Source organism: Glycine soja, chromosome 1 (assembly GCF_004193775.1).
Source record: "Glycine soja cultivar W05 chromosome 1, ASM419377v2, whole genome shotgun sequence".
Lineage (NCBI taxonomy): Eukaryota > Viridiplantae > Streptophyta > Magnoliopsida > Fabales > Fabaceae > Glycine > Glycine soja.
This window is the reverse complement of record NC_041002.1, coordinates 41355866-41364573: the sequence shown is the minus strand read 5'-3', so window position 1 is coordinate 41364573 and position 8708 is coordinate 41355866. Positions and strand designations below refer to the sequence as shown.

Sequence of the window (8708 nt, the reverse complement as noted above, 5' to 3'; positions counted from 1 at the left end):
CTCTGCAACCAATCATTCTTCTAGTGCTCGACCACCTCTTTCTCTGCATGAACAACACCAGTTGGCATGGCAAGTTGTTTTATATAGTACAATAATTACAAAAATGATGCAATAGTTGTTATTGCAGTCAATAAAATCTAAAAATAATGTTAAAAAAAGGAAGACAATGAATTTAAAAGAATCACCCCTCTCTCCCTCTTCCAAAAACATGTTCTGCCATTTGGAATAGTATTATGATATTTTATCAAAATAATAAATATCTCAATGGAATAATGCTCCACTCTTTGTCTGAAATAATGCTCCACTATTAGTTAAATATGATTGCTTTAGTTTGTGTTGAAATAGCACATGGAAAAGTTCATAGCATGCTTCTTGAGTTGATGAACACCTAACAAAATCATATACATATCTAGATTCAAGTACAACTTTGATCTCACTAGTTTTTCAAACCAAAAGAAAATGTCTGTGGTTAGCCACTATGATAAGGAATTAAAGTATTAATAGATAGAAGCCAGGCTTTTGATTTTAATTCATTTCCTTCTATAAGATTATTTGCTTTTTTATGGATAGCAGAAAGATAACATGACAACTAGAAATTTGAGAATAAAAAGCAATTTTACTTTTAGATAAAATAAAACAAGAAAAAGAAAGGAAAGAAAAAATATGCACTCAGAACATTTATGAACAACTTATATGTTCTATGTTTTAGCTGAATAATTTATCTAAAAGAAAGCCAATAAAGCAACCAAATATGCAAAAATTTGATTCGACACTTGCACTTGTCTATTGTTTATTTATTTGATTTTCCTGCACGACATGCTCCACAAAAGCAATTTCTACTTGACAATAATAAGTAACCCAATTAAAGTTAACAACAACTATGTAGAATTATCGTCTCCTGGATGCCTCAATTGAGTCCGAACCTGGTAAAGGCTCACTTTCCATATTGTTGCCTTGACCATCATTAGAAGCATCATATCTTCCATTGAGCATTCGATGAAATATTGAAGCAATAGGGTCTATGACTAGTCTACAAGGCAGCAAAAACATAAAAAAGAGTTTATTAAAATCTAGAAAGACAATACTACAACTAATCACTTATTTTTGCTACACACTAAAAGCTGAAATTACCTTAAAAATTCTGGGGGAAATGTGGAGAAAGCAAAATCTTCACTCAGATCACCTCTATGTTTAGTTTCTGGTTTTCTCTGCCAGTATCTAAGATAAATCCAACTTATATACGTGCCAAATATAATGGTTGGAAGATATGTTGTAGCCTCTAGTGTCCAGAAGCTAATAGCAATGGAAAGCAATACAGGGATAGATGACAACCACAAAAGAGTATCAAACCTTTGTTTTTTATCTTAATGAAAGGAAGTTCTTGATCTGATATAATTTACTTAATGCCAACCAAGAAACCAGATACAACTCCATGAAATCCAGAAAGTGGCATGTAACTAGAACAATCCATCGACAAAATAACACACCATGGAAATCACTAACTTATTTTTACTTAATTCATTCTCTTCACTCAATTTCCAACCTATTTTTATGCAACCAAACATAACGCAAAATTATTATAGGACTTGAGCTAAGTGAGGATATGAGTGTACAAAATAAAAACTACATCTAATTAAATAAAAGGATAGAAAATAACCTTAGAGTATATTTGGTCCAAGTAGGTTTTTCTTTTCTCTTTTTAGCTTAAATATTACTTTTAAGTTAATGTTAAAAATAAGAGTTTAAAAGAAAAAGCTAAGTTACTTACTAGTTTCCATATTTTGATTTTACAAACACCTTTTCAAGTAAAACTTGTTTATATATATATATATATATATATATATTTGTTTTAAAGTTAGTTATCTCGTCCAATAAAAAAACTACAATTAAAAAAATTATAAAATTAATTTAACTAGATTAAATTATTGTAATGATAATAAAAAATTAAAAATATTTAAATCATATATTTAAATTTTACATTTTTTAAAAATTTCAAAATTTGTTTTAATAATAATTTATTTTAGTGAAAATTTGTAGATTATATATATACTATTAATAAAATAAATAAATATTTGAGTAAAAATAATAAATTTTTTAACATTGATATTTTTGAAGAAATAAAATATAATATATTTCATATATTATATACAAGTTTATTTTTAATTACATATAGTGGTAGCAGCAACAGTATATATATACTATATGTAAATTGGATTATACCTGCAGTACTAAACTATTTTAGTTTTAGCAGCAGTAGTATATATATATATATATATAGGGAAGTTCAATCTTCTAATAATCCTTCTCTCAATCAAGTCAAAAATAGGCATAACATAAACCTACAATTGGTATTTTCCACACCAATCAGTTAATAAACATAAATAGGTTAACATTGGGTAGAAGCTCTTAGTTTTGCATTCATACCTAGTAGCTACCAACAACATGGATGAATACCATCAAGTTAGCAAAGGCAATGAGCCATGCAGGCCTTTCAAGTTCCATAAGCACATTATCATCAACAGCTTGACCAAAAGTCCAGTATCCTATAAGTGCAACTGGAAAATAGCATACTGCATTGATAAAATAGGCGCCAAGAGCATCGTGCCACATTGCTATCCTTGATGGTTTCTCGGGGTTGATGGAATTGTAGCCTGAATTTCAAGGGCCACTGCATGGCTAGCAAATGAAAATGAGATTTGACCAAGTGCATTGAAGACTAAGATGATTGTGAATGGCTCTAGTTAGTAATCAAGGAAAAATAGATTCATCAAATGCTTCTAAGTTGCACCAAAAACACACAATATATATGCATGGTATAATTATAAATGGAAACTTACAATATTAAAAATTAAAAATTCAGTAGCACTATTAATTAATTATTTATGGGGGGGAAAAGGGTTCTCTAAAGTCTAAAGTAGTAGTAATATTAAATATTAATTGACTATTGCTACCTTTAATGCTTTCCTATATGCTGTTCCGGGCAAATTCAAGGGCGCAGTAGATACAACACCCTTCATGAAAGACACATATTCTTGTTAGTATAGAGCAATAAAGAAGAGAAAGAAATAAAGGGAAAAGAGAAAAGACACAAAGTTTAACGTGGTTCAGCACACAATGTATGTGCCTACGTCCACGGCTACACTAGGAGAACTTTTTATTACTTGCACACATAAAAGCTTGCAAGGTGTCTCTATATATAACACTAATGAGACACAAGTTTTTACAAACCAAGTGATGTGGGACTAAGACCACACAAGTTTTACAGACCAAGCGATGTGGGACAAAGGAACTAAGACCACAAACTCTAACAATTCTCCCACTTGGGGTCTAAGTTCCAAACTCTAGCAGCTCCTTGTAAGCAATGAGTTCATCGACTCTTTACCTAGTGTAGCACCTTCATCTTCAATTATCCTTGTAGGCCAACTGAGGCAATGCAAAGCCTTAGTTTGTCAGTTGTAACAACTTTAGTCAATGTATCTGCTGGATTCTCTAATCTTAAGATCTTCAATAAAGATAAGTCTCCATCATTTATCAACTCCCTGATAAAATGGTATCTTAATTGAATATGCTTTCATCTAGAATGGAAGACTGGATTCTTAGCAAGACTTATAGCACTTTGACTGTCACTAAACATTGGAGCATTATCTTGTTCTTTCCCTAATTCATTGAGAAAATTTTTTACCCAAATCATCTCCTTAGCTACTTCTGAGATAGCTATGTACTCGGCTTTCGTGGTTGAGAGAGCAACTCTATCTTGAAGTTTAGACTTCCAACTCATAACAGTACCTCCCAAAGTAAAAATGTAGCCTGTGGTGCTTTTCTTGGTATCAAAATCTCCTCCCAAGTCTGCATCTGAAAATCCCTGTAAAGTGAGATTGCCTTTTCTAAAGCACAAACACATCTCTGAAGTACCCTTCAAATATCTGAGTATCCACTTTACGCCTTCCCAATGCTCCTTTGCTGGATTTGATAAGAACCTACGGACAACTCCCACTGCATGTGCTATGTTAGGTCTAGTACACACCATAGCATACATCAAACTCCCAACTGATGATGCATATGGTACTCTTGACATGTAACATTTTTCTTCATCATCTGCAAAGATTGCTTCTTTGAAAACTTCAAATAAGATCCCAAAGGGGTATTCCTGGTCTTAGAATCTTCAAGGTAAAACCTGTCAAGCAAATTGTGTATATATTTCTCCTGAGACAACTTCAAAATTCCTTCTGATCTGTTTCTAAGAATTCTTATACCAAGGATTTGTTTAGCTGGACCAAGATCCTTCATTTCAAAGTTTTCTACCAACTACTGCTTCAACATGTTAATTTATGTCATACTAGATCCTGCAATCAACATGTCATCAACATACACGATAACGATAACATAACTATTAGTATATTTCTTAACATAGCAGCAATGGTCCATGTCACATCTGTTGAATCCTGAGTTGCTCATAAACTCATTAAACTTCTTGTACCACTGCCTCGGTGCTTGTTTCAAGCCATATAAACTTTTGTGAAGCTTGCACACAAGATTCTCCTTGCCTGGCACTTCAAAACCTTCTGGTTGGGTCATATAGATGTCTTCCTCTAAATCCTCATGCAAGAATGCAATTTTAACATCTACCTGCTCCAAGTGAAGATTCTCTGCAGCTACTATACTCAGAATAACTCTGATGATAGTCATCTTTACAACTGGAGAGAAGATCTCTGTGAAATCAATTCCTTATTTTTGCTGAAACCTTTTCACCACAAGTCTCGCCTTGTATCTTCTTCTACCGTTAGATTCTTCCTTTAGCCTATAGACCCACCTATTTTGTAACACTTTCTTTCCTTCACGAAATTTAGTTAAAGACCACGTCTTATTCTTCTGAAGGGATGTCGTCTCATTTTTCATCGCTAGCTCCCACTCAATAGTGTCATTCCCCTGCGTAGCCTCACTGAAACATTTTGGCTCACCAGCATCAGTCAACAACATATAATGCAATGAAAGGGAATACCTATCTGGTGGTACTGAAATTCTGCTAGATTTTCTTGGAGGAGTTGATGGTTCTGGTTCTGACTCAACCTCTACGTCTGTACTCTGGTTTATGTTGGCTACATCACTTTTTGAAATTTCTTCAAGTGTTTTTTTCTCAGAAATTTTTGACAGTTTACCTGCACATATAGATTCTGCAGAAAATTTGTCCTTATAAAATAAGTTCCCATTAAAGGTAACATTTATGCTTCTGATAACTTTCTTGGTTTAGTCATGCCAAAACCTATAGCCATACATTTCAAATCCATAACCAATAAAATAACACTTCCTCGCCTTCGGATCCAATTTATCTCTACTATTAGAGTCTTTCAGTATATATGAAACACAAACAAAAATTCTCAAATGTCAAAGTTTTACCTCCTTTCCAGACCATACTTCTCCGGGCAACTGATAATTTAAAGGAACTGATGGTCCTCTATTGATGAGATATGCTGCTGTGTTTATTACTTCTGCCCAGAATGCTTTAGGCAAGCCAAATTGGATCCGCATACACCTCGCTCTCTCGTTCAAGGTTCTATTCATCCTTTCTACAACACAATTTTGCTCAGGTGTTCCTGGTATTGTCTTGATCATTCTGATCCCATGTTCTGAACAGAAATCTTTAAACTCCTGACTATCATACTCCCCGCCATTGTCAGATTTTAGACTTTTAACCTTTAGACCTGTCTGATTTTCAACTTCTGTTTTCCACCTTTTAAACACAGAAAACTCATCAGATTTATTTTTAAGAAAATAAACCCATACCTTTCTGGTAGAGTCGTCGATGAAGGTGACATAATAACGTGAGTTTCCAACAGATTTCACTGGGGTTGGCCCCCAAACATCTGTGTGCACCAATTCTAGCTTTTCAACTTTAAGAGTCTTCCCTTCCCTTGAGAAGCTGACCTTTTGCTGCTTTCCAAGGATACAATGTTCATAAGCACCAACATCAACATGCTTCAGGCTTGGTAGCTTGCCCTTTGCCGCAATAAGCTTCATTCCCATTTCACTCATGTGTCCAAGTCTTTGATGCCACATGGTTGAATTATTGATAGCCTCAATAACTGCTACCATATCCACATCTGCAATCATGTAAAGAGATCCTCGCTTCTTTCCACGAGCCACAAAGAGATTGTCTTTTGTTACCTTCCAAGCTCCATCTCCAAAAGTGGTGTGATGCCCCTCATCATCCAAGTGCCCTATAGATATTAAATTTCTCATTAAGGTGAGAATACGTCTGACATTGTGCAATGTCCATAGGGATCCACTGGAGGTCTTGATGTTGATATCACCTCTTCCGACAATGTCAAGATATTTTCCATCTGCAAGGTAAACTTTCCTAAATCTTCCAGAAATATAGTTAGACAATAAATCTTTAGAGGGAGTAGTGTGGAATGATGCACCTGAGTCCATGATCCATGAATCAACGGGACTATCCAAACTGCAAATTAATGCATCATCAAGTTCATCAGTTGCTGCATTTGCGGATTCATCATCATCGCGCTTCTTGTTTTTGTGTGACTTGTTCTTCTTTGGTGCCTTGCATTGATTGCTAAAGTGACCTCTCCTGTCACAATTCCAGCAAGTAACGTCACTTTGAAATTTTCTCTGACCTTTCCCTCTTGACTTTGATTTGCCTTGACCATTCTGACCCTTCTGGGTAGTCCTTCCCCTGCCTTCAATATTCAATGCTGAATTGGAAACATGACTGGAAGATTCTCCTAAATCTCTCTTGCGAACATCTTCACTTAAGATCAAGTCACGGATGTCACTAAGCTTTAATGTGTTCTCTCTCATAGAACTACTAACTGCAGAAACAGTTGCAGCCCAACTATCCAGTAGTGATGACAATAGAATCAATGCCTTCACCTCATCCTCAAATTTAATCTGCACTGATTCCAACTAGGCAAGAATAGTATTAAATTCATTAATATGATCGGTTACAGAGATACCTTATCCCATCTTGAGGTTGAACAACCGACGCATCAAGTATACTTTGTTGGTTGCCGACGGCTTCTCGTACATATCTGATAGCACCTTCATTAAGCCTGCAGTAGTCTTCTCATTTACGATGTTGAACACGGCGTTCTTGGCTAATGTCAATCTGATCACGCCAAGAGCCTATCGATCCAGCAAGTTCCATTCTTCTTACTTTATGTCGTCTGGCTTAACCCCTAATAAGGGTTGATACAGCTTCTTCTGATATAGATAATCCTTTATCTGCATCTTCCAAAAGCTGAAATATCTACCATCGAAATTCTCGATCTTCACCTTCCCCTCTTCTAATGCCATTGCTCTCACTGCCTCCTCTAAACTGAGAAGACTCCCACTAATTCCTTTAAACTAAGGAAATCCCATGGAGTAACCAAAAGCTCTTGATACCAGTTGTTAGTATAGAGCAATAAAGAAGAGAAAGAAATAAAGGGAAGAGAGAAAAGACACAAAGTTTAATGTGGTTCAGCACACAATGTATGTGCCTGCGTCCTCGACTACACTAGGAGAACATTTTATTACTTGCACACATAAAAGCTTACAAGGTGTCTCTATATATAACACTAATGAGACATAAGTTTTTACAAACCAAGTGATGTGGGACTAAGACCACACAAGTTTTACAAACCAAGTGATGTGGGACAAAGGAACTAAGACCATAAACTCTAACAATTCTCTCCTCAACTATCCTGTTTCGGGATTCCCAGGCTCCAAGCTCATTATACGTTTCTCCATAAAATTGAAGGTGAACTGCAATTTTATTAATCAACCAAACTAACTTTTAACTAGTAATTCATTGATGTTTGTACTTGTAACACTAGTAGCAGTGCATACTAAATAAACATTAACTAGATTTTAAAATTCTAAAACATCAACATAGGAGGTAGTAGTAATGAAATTTTGACAAAAGAAGTGGTTAGTTAGATACCTTTTTGGCTTCTTGTAGAGCGGAGAATGTAGAATTATTGTTCCATGAGTTAATAATGAGAAGTGCATGCCTCTCGACCTCTTTGACAAGATGTGTTTGGAGCTTAGCATTGCTGAGAAAGTTGAGTGAAATGTTCCTCATTTCCTTGTGCATGTCCCCTACTAAGACCAACATAGACCATTTCCTGAGTATATCACAAATGCTCTTAGGATTGCTGATCTCAAACAACTTCCCATCGTTCTACAATATGAACCTATTCAGCCCTGCATCTGCTAACACTATGGTTGGCCCCCCAAACAAGTTTGACTTGTAAATTTTACCATACCTGCACATATTATTGAACAATTTAGCTAGTGAGTGTTTGAATTGCAATTAGAAGTATGTCAAACGGAAAAACACACATTCCAATGTACCAAACCGAGAAACGAGTATTTTGTCTCATTCGAATGAAAGGCAGTTAAGTTGAACATAACTTTTATCCCAAAAAAATACATCCTTTAGGGCCTATTTTTCTTTTTCTTTTAATTTTTCATGGTGTATCGGGGGGTGATTGATTTTACCTTGCTATGTGGTTCTCCATAAATTCTCCAAGTGTAACAGCAGGGTAAAGGTTCAAATACCCTATGGTTTCCCCAAGAAAGGGCCACCCCATTTAGCCAGGGGGAAGATTAAACTTTGGTTTCTTTCTTTTGGTGAAAATGAAGGTGATGAGAATAAGAGCAAGGATGGAACAAGAAAGAAAATAGAAAGTAATCAGGTGTGAGTCTGACAT

General features: G+C 35.2%; 1 pseudogene; it reads right to left on the bottom strand.

Moving 5' to 3' along the window:
- Nucleotides 1–878: 878 nt before the first annotated feature.
- On the bottom strand, nt 879–8708 carry LOC114377318 (annotated as a pseudogene).